This window comes from Anomaloglossus baeobatrachus, chromosome 4 (assembly GCF_048569485.1).
Source record: "Anomaloglossus baeobatrachus isolate aAnoBae1 chromosome 4, aAnoBae1.hap1, whole genome shotgun sequence".
Classification (NCBI taxonomy): domain Eukaryota; kingdom Metazoa; phylum Chordata; class Amphibia; order Anura; family Aromobatidae; genus Anomaloglossus; species Anomaloglossus baeobatrachus.
Window position 1 is genome coordinate 197,431,595 of NC_134356.1, and position 14,637 is coordinate 197,446,231.

Sequence of the window (14,637 nt, forward strand, 5' to 3'; positions counted from 1 at the left end):
AGCAGGTCCCATGCACAAAAAGTCGTCCAAGTAATGCAACACTGAATCTAGACCCGCCTCCTCCTTAATTACCCATTCCAAAAAACAACTAAACTTCTCAAAATAGGAACATGAAATTGAACAGCCCATAGGCAAACAACAATCTACATAAAACTTGTCCTCCCACCAACACCCCAACAGGTGAAAACTGTCCGGGTGCACCGGCAACAGGCGGAAGGCCGCTTCTATATCCGTTTTCGCCAAAAGCGAACCACAACCCAACTTCCTTAACCATTCCACAGCCTTATCAAAACGGACATACGATACCGAAACCAGCTCAGGATCAATACCGTCGTTCACCGACCGGCCAGTAGGATAGGACAAATGGTGGATAAGCCGAAACTTGTTAGGTTCCTTTTTCGGGACCAACCCCAACGGGGACACAACCAAGTCCGGCAATGGAGGGGCATCAAAAGGCCCCGCCATCCGTCCTAGTTCCACCTCCTTCTGTAACTTATCCGCAACAATCTCACCATGGAGGCGAGTCGACTGTAAATTTTTCAAACGAATCTCTCCCGTCTTAACAACTGACGGTATCTTGAAACCAAAACTAAAACCTTCACTCAACAATTCCGCCGACCCCCGATCCGGGTATCTACTTAGAAACGGCGCCATCCGATCTACCCTCACCGGGGTCCTCCCTTTTTGACAAAGACTCAGCGGCCTTTCCTTTTCCCTTCCGGAAGCACTTAAGGTGACTGTGGGCGCCACCACAGCCCGAACACTCGTGCTTGAATCGGCAGGAGGAACCAAACCGGCATTCCTTTTCATTGAACTGCCAGCAAACGCCATTTTTGGGCCCCGGCGAGGTGCCAAATGATCCCCCGCCGGTGCCCCCTGGAAAGGACTGCGATGCCGACTTCGGCGCAGCCATCAGCCGCATCCATAGACTAATTTCTTTGTGGTCCCACCGCAAACTGGGTCTGACCGCCTTCCTCTGGCGAAACTGCTCGTCATATCTTAGCCAAGCAGTCCCCCCATAGGTCCTATACGCCTCACAGATAGAATCCAGATAACAAAAAAGCGCCGAACAGTTATCCGGAGCCTTTTCCCCCACCACACTGGCCAGTATCACAAAGGCCTGCAACCAGTTCTGAAAAGTGCGAGGAATAAGGCGATAACGCCGCCGTTCTTCCTCGTCCTTCTTGCTCTCATCCGGTTTAACCCGATCCAGATTAAACTTTTCCAACGGAAGCAATGAGAATATTTCAACATATTCATCCTTCCATATTTTTTACCTGGTCTCCTGCTTCAGATGCGCCCCCAACGGGCCATCAAAGCAGACATACACTTCCCCTCTCGCCTTGTCATCCAATCGAACAATGTCCACTGCAGCCGCAGCTGCGGTAGCGGGAGCCGCAGCTGCGGCCGCGGGAGCCGCCACCACCGGCTCACCAACCACATTGCCACTAGCAACCCCTCCAACCGCCGGAGTCGCAACCTCCTGCCCCGTCGCTCCCTGCCACACCAAGCTAGGGCCCCCCACAGGGGCAAACAAACCCCTGACCAACCTCAACAACTCGGATGCCACACTGCCGTCACCCGTCACCACATTCATGACCTGCCCACCACTCGGGCCACCGAGCAAACCACCCGTACCACCAACCACATTCACGCCCTGCACGCCATCCATATCACCAGACACACCATCCATAGCCAAACCAGGTGCACGAGAAATAGGAGAAACCGTGGTCTTACCAGGCTGACTCCGAGAAGATCCCGAAACAGCCGTCACATGTCCTCCGCGTCGCACTCCAGCCGCTTCGCCGACCTCCACGATCTGGTCCCCGGTGTCGTCCTCCGCGGCGTCCTCCTCCAAGGTGGCCTCATCTTCCTCACTGGACCCAGGCCCAGGGAGCCCGCCGTCCGGCAGACTCGACCTTAGGCCCCGTCCGCCCGCAGCACCATCGATCCTCCGCGACGATCCAGACGCTGGCGCCGCCACGTAATCACCGCCTGGGGCATGCCGTCCGGCATCCCCGCGTGCTCCAGCTGATCCCGACGCCGTCCCATCGCTGTCCATCCGCTGTGATCCCAGGCCGGGCCCCGCTGATCCGGGCCATCTCCGTACTGACACCCCCGCCGACCCTGTGACCCCATGCTCCTGCATGGGCCCCGCTCTGCTCCTGGCCCGTGCTGCCGCCGCCACTGTGGCCTCATCTGTGCCCCGCGATCCCGCTGGCCCACGCAACCCAGCTGGCCCCCGTGACCCCGCTGGCTCATGCGACCCCATCGGCCCACGCGACCCTGCCGCCCCACGCGACCGCGCCGGCCCACGCGACCGCGGCGGGTCAGGTGACCACGCCGGGTCAGGCGAGCCTGCCGGATCGCGGGGACGCGCCGGGACGGGTGAGTACGCGGGGCCACATGACCGCGCCAGGTCAGGTGACCGCGCCCGGTCAGGTGACAGCGCCCGGTCAGGTGACCGCGCCGCCCCACGTGACCGCGCCGCCCCACGTGACCGCGCCGCCCCACGTGACCGCGCCGTCCCACGTGACCGCGGCGGGTCATGGGAGCGCGCTCGGTCAGGTGAGGCCGCCGGAGCACAAGGGGACGCCGGGCCATGCGAGCGCGGCGGGCCACGTGACCGCGCCGGGTCAGGTGACCGCGCCGGGTCAGGTGACCGCGCCGGGTCACGCGGCCGCGACGCGCGCGTCACTGCCGTGCGCCGCGAACCGGAAGAGGAGGGGAGGCCGGCCGTGTCGCTCACCGCCCCGTTGCCTTGGCGCCCGCGGCCCGACTTCCGGCCGGGGCCTCGCGACGTCCCGGCTCCCGGATCCACCGCCGCACGTCCGCTCGGGCTCCGTCTCCGCTGCCGGCTCCTCGGCGTCATCTCCGGGCTAAGGCGCTCCGGGGGCCGCGTTCTTCGCTGCCGCTTCGGAGGCAGGGGGGTCCCATCTTCCTCGCCGACGCCGGACCATCGCTGGAGCTGCTCGTCCATCCAACGCTGTCCACGCTGCTCCGCCATCCTCTTCATCCGTGCCATGAAGTCCTCCATCTTCGGGATCCAGCCACAACGATTCCAGTCACCGTCCAGGTAGGAATGGCCCACCCCCCCTCTGACCTGCCCTATATACTACCCCCTATAGCACCACCCCCTGACCAATCACACTGACCCCTGATCCTAACTGCCCCTTAGCACCACCCCCAAATTTCGCGCCCAAACTGACTTCTCCATTAACCCCCTATTAACCCTATGGCCTGGCATCCCTCCTAGTCATGTAGCCCTCCCTTAAGCCCCTTCGGGTCAGCAGTCCGGGCTCTTCCTTTCTGACAAGAAACTGTCACTGTTCCTGCACTCAAAACCGTCCCACTTGGACTAGTCTCAAGCATTAACTCTTATTGTCTGGCAGGACACCTACTATCACTATTCAACATTACACATATCACAATTCACATTGCCAATACTTCATATTGTATTATTGAACAACACTGATGTCTTCAAGGGGGAACGTGACAATATGGCCATCTCCTTACATTTACCACAGACAAAAGAGGGCTTTAGGGCTCCTTGGTTGGGTTAGAAAAGTAGCTTTTTCACAATAAAGAGAGCTGTGAAATAAAATACCATAATAAAAGTCAGAGAAAGCCAGGTCAGAGGTCTGGGGTTCATTCAGGATCAAAAGATAGGCAAGATTCCAAGGGTCAAACCAGTGAGGTCATGAAAGTGTTAATCAGGACAATGGTCAGCCGGGTCAGAATACTGAGTCTTATGGCACTAGAAAAGAATCTAAAAATATGCAATAGCTGCACAGTTGAAAGGAAATAGGAGATTTCAATAGAGCACCGAAAAAGCCTCTTGGCTACTGAATCTGGACTTTTCTGCATCAGATGACTAGCTCCTATGACTGGGGCTTTTGCACATGCTTTATTGTGTAAAGACACCCATTATAATAGTATGGTCTGCAGCACAAATTAACCCGTGCTGTAGATTTATCACCAGATGCCACTGAGATGTTCACCCTTCACATTAAACAGTGAAATGTACGCTAAATCCACAACAATCTCCGCAGATCATATGGCCCAGGCAATCACTAAAAGCAGCTGAATAATACAAACACATAAGATAAGATGTCCTAATTGATCCATTACATCTTTATAAATATGGCAACTTGTACAGTCTAAACTATGTCTATGCTTCTATAATTATTATCAGAACAGACTGTTCCAAGGCCGGAAAGCTAAATAAATCCCGAGGTTGAAGAACTCTTGAAAGAAGCAATTACATAGAAGAAATTCTTCAGGGATTCTGTGAAATAAATTGATGTGTTAATGATATATTGATTCATATTCATTAATGACAGACAGAATAACGTACGTCCTTGTCTGCGATGATGATTAGACCGTACCTCTAGGAGACATTACATAAATGCTAATGTCTAGTTATGAGGCAGTAATTGTTTATTGATGTGCTCTTCAGAACAGGTATATTTTCTATTACAGCAGTTCACTCTCCTTCTAGTGTTGGAGGTGAAGCCTGCTATCAAGTATGTGTTATTCCTCATTCCCACAAGCATATTATTATTATGGCTCCATATTAACTGTTATAGGTGTTTCCGGGCAGGATATATTGATTACCTATGCATAGAATAGGTCATCTGTAGCAGCGTTACCAGCGTCCCTGCACTGTTGTGTCCCCTATACCCGGCGGGGACGCTGTCACACCCTCCCAAGTGCCCAGTGGTAGCTTCTATGCCTCCGGTCCCTGCTGCTGACTCCCAGGGCCTGAGCACACGATGCAGGTCTCCTGGGACTGCTCTTAAGACACGTACGCGTGCCTAGTCTTAAAAGGCCAGCATGCCCTAACCTGGAAGTGCTGATCTATCACTAGAGACGCATTGTTAGTTGTTAAGTACCGTTGTGTTTGCTGAGTCTTAGGCCCCCTTCACACGTCCATGAAACACGTGCGTGTTTGTTCCGTTTCCGTATATACCGGAGACACGGACAAACATGCACCAATGTTAATCTATGATTGTGGTCACACGTGCGTTATTTCATTATGTCCGTGTGTGCGTGTCCGTGATCCGTATGTGTTTGCGTTTTGCACGGATGCATGTCCGTTACATGCATCCGTGCACACACGTTAGTAAACACGTATGCATCTACCTATAGTCCGTGTCCGTTTGGTGTTTTTATTTCTAGTGATGTCGGCCATTCTTTCTATTTCTGTGTATGTCGGTCAATCTCCCTGAGTCCGTCGGTCGGTCTCTCTGTCTCTCTGTCGGTCTCTCTGTCTGTCTGTCCCTCTCTCACAGTCTGTCGGTCAGTTTCCCCCCTCTCTCATACTTACCGTTCCCCGATCACCGGCGCGGCGCTGCACGGCATTCACACTGCTGCGGCGGCTTTTACTATTTTGAAAAAGCCGGCCGCTCATTAAACAATCTCGTATTCCCTGCTTTCCCCGCCCACCGGTGCCTATGATTGGTTGCAGTGAGACACGCCCCCACGCTGAGGGACAGGTGTCTCACTGCACCCAATCACAGCAGCCGGTGGGCGTGTCTATATGTGTCGCCCTGGGCAAGCCAGGGGACACAGGTCACACACCACCACACCCCACATCCCAGGTAGGCACATCACAGCTGAACCAAAAATCCTTGTTGCCTTCCTCCAGGAGTCTGATGATGCACACCAGGGGGTGGGCCAGGCGGTTGGCTCCGCCCACCAAGGAGCTCACAACTCTGAAGGCAGGAAGTGTCAGGCAGATTAGCCCAGGCAGGGCTTGAGTAGACAAGCAGATTAGCCCGGGGAGGGCAAGAGTAAACAACGGAGTTGAGTGAGGAGCAGATAAGAGAAGTGAAAGTGAAGGAAAGAAAAGTGGAAAAGGAAGAAAGCAAGAAGTGGTGACAGAGCAGAGAGTGTGCCAAGCCTGAGAACCCAGCTTTGTGTAGGGCCAGTACAGCAAGGTCAGCGACGGCGGTGACTGTCCGGAGGGGGACCGTTTGGAAGTTCCTGGAAGGACCCCGTTGGCTGTGTGCCCGGTGGTCTGGAGCAGTGTTCCGAAGGACAGTCAGCACCAGGGCAGGGGCCTCTCGGACACCGGCAAGGCTAGGAGTCGCCAAATTTGCCGAATCCGTCAGTGAAGGGAACGTAGATTTCCCCAACAACCAAGTCCCGATTGAAGGCAACAGCCCAACCCGTACAACAGAGGCACCGCCACCGCCAGGGCACCAGTCTCTGAGGGCCAGCGCCTGTGGGCAAAGTGTAGTGCTCCTCCGGCCCAGCTTGAAGCCGGGGAGCGGGTTACCGGTGGGGACCCATCGCAACCATCCGTACATACAGGTGCAAGGAAGAGGGACATCACCGTCACCTACCGGGAAAGCAAAGCAGCCGTCTGTGGGACCGTCCTACCAGCCGTTGGTTTACCGTACAAACTGTGTCCGTGTGTCAGGCTGAGTGAGTACCACAGTGCCGCAAGGCACAGCGCTGTCCCCGCGTCCCTGCGCCCACCAAGCCCTGCACCTCCCAAGCCGTCACCGGGCCCCGGGATCACCAACCCCTACCCACGGAGGGGCAACACAACACCTGGCTGCTCCCCATCACCAGCCCCGGGATCCCCGCATTAAGCAGCGGTGGTGCTACACATCACCACAACCGTGGGTGGCGTCACGGACATTATCCCAACATCCCAAAACCCCCTTTCACTCACGGGCGAGGAGTGCCGCTCGAGAAACCCCGGGATCCGGCCCACCGCTCGAGCCACCACTGAGCAGCTGCCGGACCCGAGCAGAAGGGGTGAGCGCGGTGTGCTGACACCCTCCTCCCCGCCCGCGACAACTTGGCGTCACAAACAGGATCTTACCGCTCTGCCGTCTGGTAGAGGTGCGCCTTGTTACCGCCGGAGGTATCCGGCAGAAAAATTTCAGAAGCCGCCATCTTTGGCGCGAAAAGTTCCCGCTCGAGCGTCTTCTCGAGCAGTAGAGGCGCGAAGGCCAAAACCCCGCCCCGAGAGAGGAGGGGCCGGAAAGAGCTAAGGGGGACGTGATGGCGGCTGGACGCATGTAGCTGCGGCTATAGAAGCAGGGACGCCAGGACTCTGCAGCAGTATTGGGTTCCTGGAAAAACCTTGTTACCAAGATGCAAGATTCAGCTCGCAACGAGGAAGCCCCCGCGCCCGGCACGGCGACGTGGTTGAGGGACCGGACCGTCCCGCTGAGTAACCGTCTGCAGGCCCATATGCAACTCCTCCTGGAGGAGTGGGAGACCGACATGGCGGACGTGGTGGCTGCTATGTGGAGACGCGAGGCGGAAGAGGATTTGGAGGAACGGGTAAGCGACCCACGCCCCTGTATTCCTGAAGGATCGGCCGCTGCGGCTGATGGGCCCGGCCGGCTCCCGCTCACCCTGCCTCTCCCCCCGCTATCCGTAATGGCTGCTGCCGCCCCGCCATTAGGCCCGCTACCTGCCCAACCGGTAGCGATGCCCTGCCAGGCCGCTCCGGCGGACCAGCTGGCTGCAGACGTCCAGGATGGCCCTGAAGTGCACCAAGGGGAACCGCTAGAACCACGGCCCCTTAACAGCGTGGTGCCTGAAGTCCCAATAGAGACTGTGCAAGACCCTGAGCCCGGAACCGTGGCCTGGATGAAGGCCCGGGTGATTCAGTTCCACCGGCGTCAGCAGGGACAACTCCTCCGGATGATGGAGCAGTGGACCAACGAGGTGGAGATGTTGATTGCAGCTGTCCCGATGTACGGAGAGGGAACCGATGTAGCAGAGTCGACTGGTGACCCACGTCCCTATGTCCTCCCAGGACCGGCCGCTGCGGCTGAGGGGCCCGGCCTAGTCTCGGCCTATGCATCACCCTTGCCGCTACTTATGGGGCGCCTCAGTGTAGACTCGCCTGGTCTGCTATTCCGTGCTACTGCCGAAGGATCTGAAGTGTTGGATGCTGGAGGCCAGGAGGCTGCGGCAGCTGGCGGCAACCCGCCTGACGCAGAAACAAGAAATGACGACTCCTGCCCCAGCTCCGGGCCCGCTGTTGCGGCTGAAGGAGCAATTGAGCGTTCCCGCTATGTGGGGGGCCCTGTGGTTTATCATACCCCGCGTACCGGTGGAAATGGGCACCGGGTACCTCTGTCACAGCAGGCATGTCAGTGCATGTTTGAGATGTTGGTGGCAGAGGATGGGTCCACCTCAGTAGAGGAACTGGAGTAGGGCAATAAAGGCCCGCAGCACCGTCCCCGTTGGGACCACCTGTTTGTTGAAAAGTTTAAAAGTTGAATGATAATAAGAAAGATGATTATCCGAGTTTTCACCTGATTCACCGTGTGATTTGCAACCGGCTGGAGCCGGCACCGTTGTCCCCGTGGGGACCGTTTAAAGTTTAAAAATGCATGGGAACTAGCCATGGACAAGCCCGTGAACTTTGCAGGGCAACCACAAACGTTAGTGGCTTGTAAATATGTTGGGTACCGTTACCGTTTTCCGCAGGCCGCCTCCGGAGAGGCAGGTTGGAGGGAGGGCCCTCAGCAGAGCAGGCTGGGGCCCAGCCACCAAAGGAACCGGTGGCTACCCTCTGGAGGGGAAGGACAGATCCCGCTCGGGTACCGTGTGCTGGACTGTGGGTCAAGGGGTGCTGCCTGGGTTTTAGGGGCAGCATCAGGGCCAGGTTACTTGGGTGGGAGAGAGCGGAAACCGTAACCGTAAACCATTGCAACGTTAAAAGTAAATGTGCCTCCCGTCTTGGGAAGAATTTAAAAATGTTATGCATGTTGTTTAACCCTGTTATCCCCTTTTTACAGAAAAATAAAACCGGTGTAGGACGGCAGCCCGCGGACGGTCTGCATTTTGCTAAGGGGGAATGTGTCGCCCTGGGCAAGCCAGGGGACACAGGTCACACACCACCACACCCCACATCCCAGGTAGGCACATCACAGCTGAACCAAAAATCCTTGTTGCCTTCCTCCAGGAGTCTGATGATGCACACCAGGGGGTGGGCCAGGCGGTTGGCTCCGCCCACCAAGGAGCTCACAACTCTGGAGGCAGGAAGTGTCAGGCAGATTAGCCCAGGCAGGGCTTGAGTAGACAAGCAGATTAGCCCGGGGAGGGCAAGAGTAAACAACGGAGTTGAGTGAGGAGCAGATAAGAGAAGTGAAAGTGAAGGAAAGAAAAGTGGAAAAGGAAGAAAGCAAGAAGTGGTGACAGAGCAGAGAGTGTGCCAAGCCTGAGAGCCCAGCTTTGTGTAGGGCCAGTACAGCAAGGTCAGCGACGGCGGTGACTGTCCAGAGGGGGACCGTTTGGAAGTTCCTGGAAGGACCCCGTTGGCTGTGTGCCCGGTGGTCTGGAGCAGTGTTCCGAAGGACAGTCAGCACCAGGGCAGGGGCCTCTCGGACCCCGGCAAGGCTAGGAGTCGCCAAATTTGCCGAAACCGTCAGTGAAGGGGACGTAGATTCCCCCAACAACCAAGTCCCGATTGAAGGCAACAGCCCAACCCGTACAACAGAGGCACCGCCACCGCCAGGGCACCAGTCTCTGAGGGCCAGCGCCTGTGGGCAAAGTGTAGTGCTCCTCCGGCCCAGCTTGAAGCCGGGGAGCGGGTTACCGGTGGGGACCCATCGCAACCATCTGTACATACAGGTGCAAGGAAGAGGGACATCACCGTCACCTACCGGGAAAGCAAAGCAGCCGTCTGTGGGACCGTCCTACCAGCCGTTGGTTTACCGTACAAACTGTGTCCGTGTCTCAGGCTGAGTGAGTACCACAGTGCCGCAAGGCACAGCGCTGTCCCCGCGTCCCTGCGCCCACCAAGCCCTGCACCTCCCAAGCCGTCACCGGGCCCCGGGATCACCAACCCCTACCCACGGAGGGGCAACACAACACCTGGCTGCTCCCCATCACCAGCCCCGGGATCCCCGCATTAAGCAGCGGTGGTGCTACACATCACCACCACCGTGGGTGGCGTCACGGACATTATCCCAACATCCCAAAACCCTCTTTCACTCACGGGCGAGGAGTGCTGCTCGAGAAACCCCGGGATCCGGCCCACCGCTCGAGCCACCACTGAGCAGCTGCCGGACCCGAGCAGAAGGGGTGAGCGCGGTGTGCTGACACCCTCCTCCCCGCCCGCGACATATACTGTGCAGTAAAATAAATAAATAAATAATTAAAAAAACCGGCATGCGGTCCCCCCCAATTTTAATGCCAGCCAGATAAAGCCATACGGCTGAAGGCTGGTATTCTCAGGATGGGGAGACCAAATCCTCGGCTGCACCTTACCACAACAATGATAGTCATTATCCTACCCCAATCCCTGGAGCCAGCTGATGCAGTATCGGGATTCCCTGGAGTAGCACCTGGTGACTACCGGCAGCCAAGCCTCTCCTCATCATCAGAGGCTTTGGTAAATACGCAGTAGGTGCTTAGTTCTGCTCTTCCAGGTTGAGCCAATTTTGCGGCCCAGTGGGTCCCTTCCCTTTGCACCCGTGCAGATTACATTCATCAGTATTAGATTTTTGAAGGTCTGACAGTCAACACTTCCACTGATCAGATGTTACAAGCTCCGGTGGCCACCAGATATAAACACAAGGAGCAGAGAGCTGCACAGCACAACTCCATTCAATGTGTAGTGACCGCTCCCCATACTACAGAACAGCTTATGTTCAATAGTCCCAGGTAAACACAGTTCCTGCCATACATTTCCTATTCACAAGAATAGGAGCTATTCTATAACACCTCTAAGCGGCCACTACATATTGTATGTAGCTGCGTTGTATTGTGTTTACCTCCATTGGATGCTGAAGCTTGTAAAAGCTGATGAATAGTGATGCCTTTTTTTGGGCCTAGCCCTATACCAATCCAACATTAATGACCTATCTCAAGACTGCATTAAATTCCTTATTGAAACTCCTACAATGATAAATTCTTTTTCTAGGTTTACATGGAATTGCTTAGTCTCTATGGCCTATGATGCTACATGTGCTCTATGTACAGGGCTCTGCTAAGTATTGAGACCTGAACAGGGTTTGTATGATACTCCTTTGTATTGGAACAGATCTTTTGTTTTACCATTCTCCAAAAATGCCTCGAAAGTAGACTTAAGCACCAGCATGGTCTGCTTGGTGGAAATTACCCAGTATGTTTATTTCCAATGCTCAGGAAATCAGCAGATAAAGCAGGAATTATATTCTTGTAAATCTTGTTTCCAGTAGTTCTGGCAGTTTTGCAGCATATGGGATGTCAGATCCTCCCTGGGAAAGTAGGACGCGTGGTAATTATTGAATGAATTAATCAAGTTCTATATTTGCCTACTCCATACAGGAAAATTCAGTGTTGTGTAAGAAAGGTCTCTCCAACATCAACATTGTACTATATATATGTATATATGTATTGAATGGGTAGCTTGCTCATCTTCTGGATTCAAAAAGACATTATCATGTAGATGCTGAAGTAAATTATAGCAGAAATCTAAACCCATTATAATTCAGTTTGTGGTTCTTAGTAGTGATGAGCGAGCATGCTTGTTACTACTCGGTACTCGCACGAGTATCACTGTACTCGGTCTACTCGGCGGGGACCGAGTAATCTCGCGATACTCGTGCTGTACTCGTGGTCTTCATTTCTGCATGTTGGCGCTCTTTTGAGAGCCAGCCCTCATGCAGGGATTGGCTGGCAGACCACTGCAATGCCACAGCCCTGTTAGTTGTGGAATTGCAGTGATTGGCCGGCCTGCACAGCGTGACCGAGCCTTTATACCGGCCGGCGCGCTGTGCTCTGCTCACAGCTATCCAGACAGTGAGTGCAGGGAGAGTGTCGCTGATTCAGGGAAAGCTTTGCGGCCCTTTATAGCTTTTTTAGTTGCAGGGCTGCAAACAGTGTGACCAAAAGTCCTTCTCAGGACTATTTTAGTTGTATACAGGCAGGCAGGGTATAGCCAGGTCGGAGTACAGTAGCAGAGTCCTTCTCAGGACTATTGTTGCTATATACAGGCAGGATATAGCCAGGTCTGAATACAGGCTAGTGACCAGAAGAGTCCTTGTCAGGACTATTGTACCAGTATACAGGAAGGCAGGCAGGCAGGGTAGTGGTGACCGTATACCAGCCTTCATCATATCTGGGGCTGGTGTACACAGTGTAAAACAGTCCAGATAGTGTCTGACTTGTCTGTAATTGTCGCTCCCCAAAAAAACCTGTTAGGTTCTTATTGCGTCCGTGCTTGGTTTTTAAAACCGCACGTGTGTGCCTGTTGGTGGCAGCGTACAGGTGCACTTGTGTGCAATTTCCACAAACTTTGATATAACGCACAAGTAGTGAATATACACGTCAGCAGTGCACAGCATTGCAAAATGCGCAAGGGCATTGGCAAGGAACAAGGAAGTGGACGTGATGGTGGTGCAGGCAGAGGCCGAGGTCGTGGGCAAGCTCTAATTTCGCCACAACAAAGGGCCACATCTAGTCGCTCGCACGTCCTGTCCCAAATTCTTGGGGACCGCAGCAGTACACCGCTCTTGAACCAAGACCAGTGTCAACAGGTTGTTAGTTGGATAGCAGATAATGCTTCCAGTCAGATTGGCACCACCACAAACACTCTGTCTTCCACACGGTCAAGTGTCAGTAGCCGTGATACTGCACCGCACATTTCTGAACCTGATCCTCCTTCCTACCACCAGGCTGAGTACACGTCCTCCTCGGACATTAATGATCCCACACTTGGACACTCGGAAGAGCTGTTCACGTTTCCATTCACACATTCTGGCCTCTCGCCAGCTCATATTGAAGTGGGTCATGAGGAGATCGTCTGTACAGATGGCCAAATATTTGAGCAGCCACGTTCTCACGAAGTTGGCAACGTGTCTCAACAAGTGGTGGACGATGATTAGACACAATTGTCAGGAAGTCAGGAGGAGGAGCAGGGTGCGGAAGAGGAAGACGACGTGGTGGATGATCCAGTAACTGACCCAACCTGGCAGGAGGATATGCAGAGCGAGGACAGCAGTGCACAGGGGGAGGGAGGCGTAGCATCACAACAGGCAGTAAGAAGCAGGGTGGTGGCCCCAGGCAGAAGTCAGGCAACCGTTCCCCGGAACAACACGACGACACAAGGTGCCTGTACAAATGTTAGGTCTTCCCGAGTCTGGCAGTTTTTTAAGTTGAATCCAGATGATTCAAAAAAGGCCATTTGCAACACCTGCCGTGCCAGCATCAGCAGGGGTACCAAAACTAGCAGCCTGACCACCACCAGCATGATCAGGCACATGTCAGCCAAGCACCCGACTTTGTGGGAAGTACAACAGAGTCGAGGAGCAGTGCTTGCTGATGTCACTGCTACGTCTTCGCTTGTTGTGCATGCGAGCCAATCCCCTATCCATGCTGCCTGCGAACAAGCCTCCTCCACTCCTGCACCTGCAGTTGCCTACGCAGAAAGAACACCATCATCAAGCACGTCCTTGTCCCAGCGCAGCGTTCAGTTATCCATTCAGCAAACCTTTGAACGCAGGCGCAAATACACTGCCAACACCCCACATGCCACAGTTCTAAATGCTAACATTTCGCGACTGCTTGCGCTGGAAATGTTGCCTTTTAGGCTGGTGGAGACAGAAGCATTCCGTGACCTGATGGCGGCAGCTGTCCCACGTTACTCGGTCCACAGCCGCCACTATTTCTCCCGGTGTGCCGTCCCCGCGTTGCATAACCACGTGTCACAAAACATCACACGTGCCCTGAACAACGCTGTTTCACCCAAGGTCCACCTAACCACAGACACGTGGACAAGTGCTTGTGGGCAAGGCCGCTACATCTCGTTGACGGCACACTGGGTTAATATTGTGGAAGCTGGGACCCAGTCTGAGCGAGGGACGGAACACGTCCTTCCCACACCAAGGTTTGCAGGCCCTACCTCAGTCAGTGTTTCACCCACACTCTACAGCTCCGGAATGTCATGCTCTTCAGCCTCCTCCTCCTCCTGCGCATCCTCATCCACTGTACCCTCCACACCAGTCACAAGCTGGAAGCACTGCAGCACTGCCTCGGCGAAGCGGCAACAGGCTGTGCTGAAGCTAATCTGCATAGGTGACAAACCCCACAATGCAGAAGAGCTGTGGACAGCTCTGAAACAGCAGGCAGATCACTGGCTCACACCTCTGAACCTAAAGCCAGGAAAGGTCGTGTGTGACAATGGCCGGAACCTGGTGGCGGCTTTGAGGCGAGGCCAGCTGACACATGTTCCATGCGTGGCCCATGTGCTCAACCTCGTGGTTCAGCGGTTTCTAAAGTCATACCCAGAGCTGTCTGATCTGCTGGTAAAAGTTCGCCGCCTGTCTGCACATTTTCGAAAGTCACCTACTGCTTCAGCCGGCCTTGCCGGCTTTCAGCGCAGTTTGCATCTTCCGGCTCACAGACTGGTGTGTGATGTCCCCACGCGTTGGAATTCAACTCTGCACATGTTGGTCAGGATATGTGAGCAGAAGAGGGCAGTTGTTGAGTACCTGCATCACCTAAGCCGTCGGGAAATGGGTCAAACTCCACACATAACACCTGAGGAGTGGAGATGGATGTCAGACCTATGTACCATCCTCCAAAACTTTGAGGACTCCACCAAGATGGTGAGTGGTGATGACGCCATTATTAGCGTCACCATACCGCTACTCTGCCTTCTAAAACGGTCTC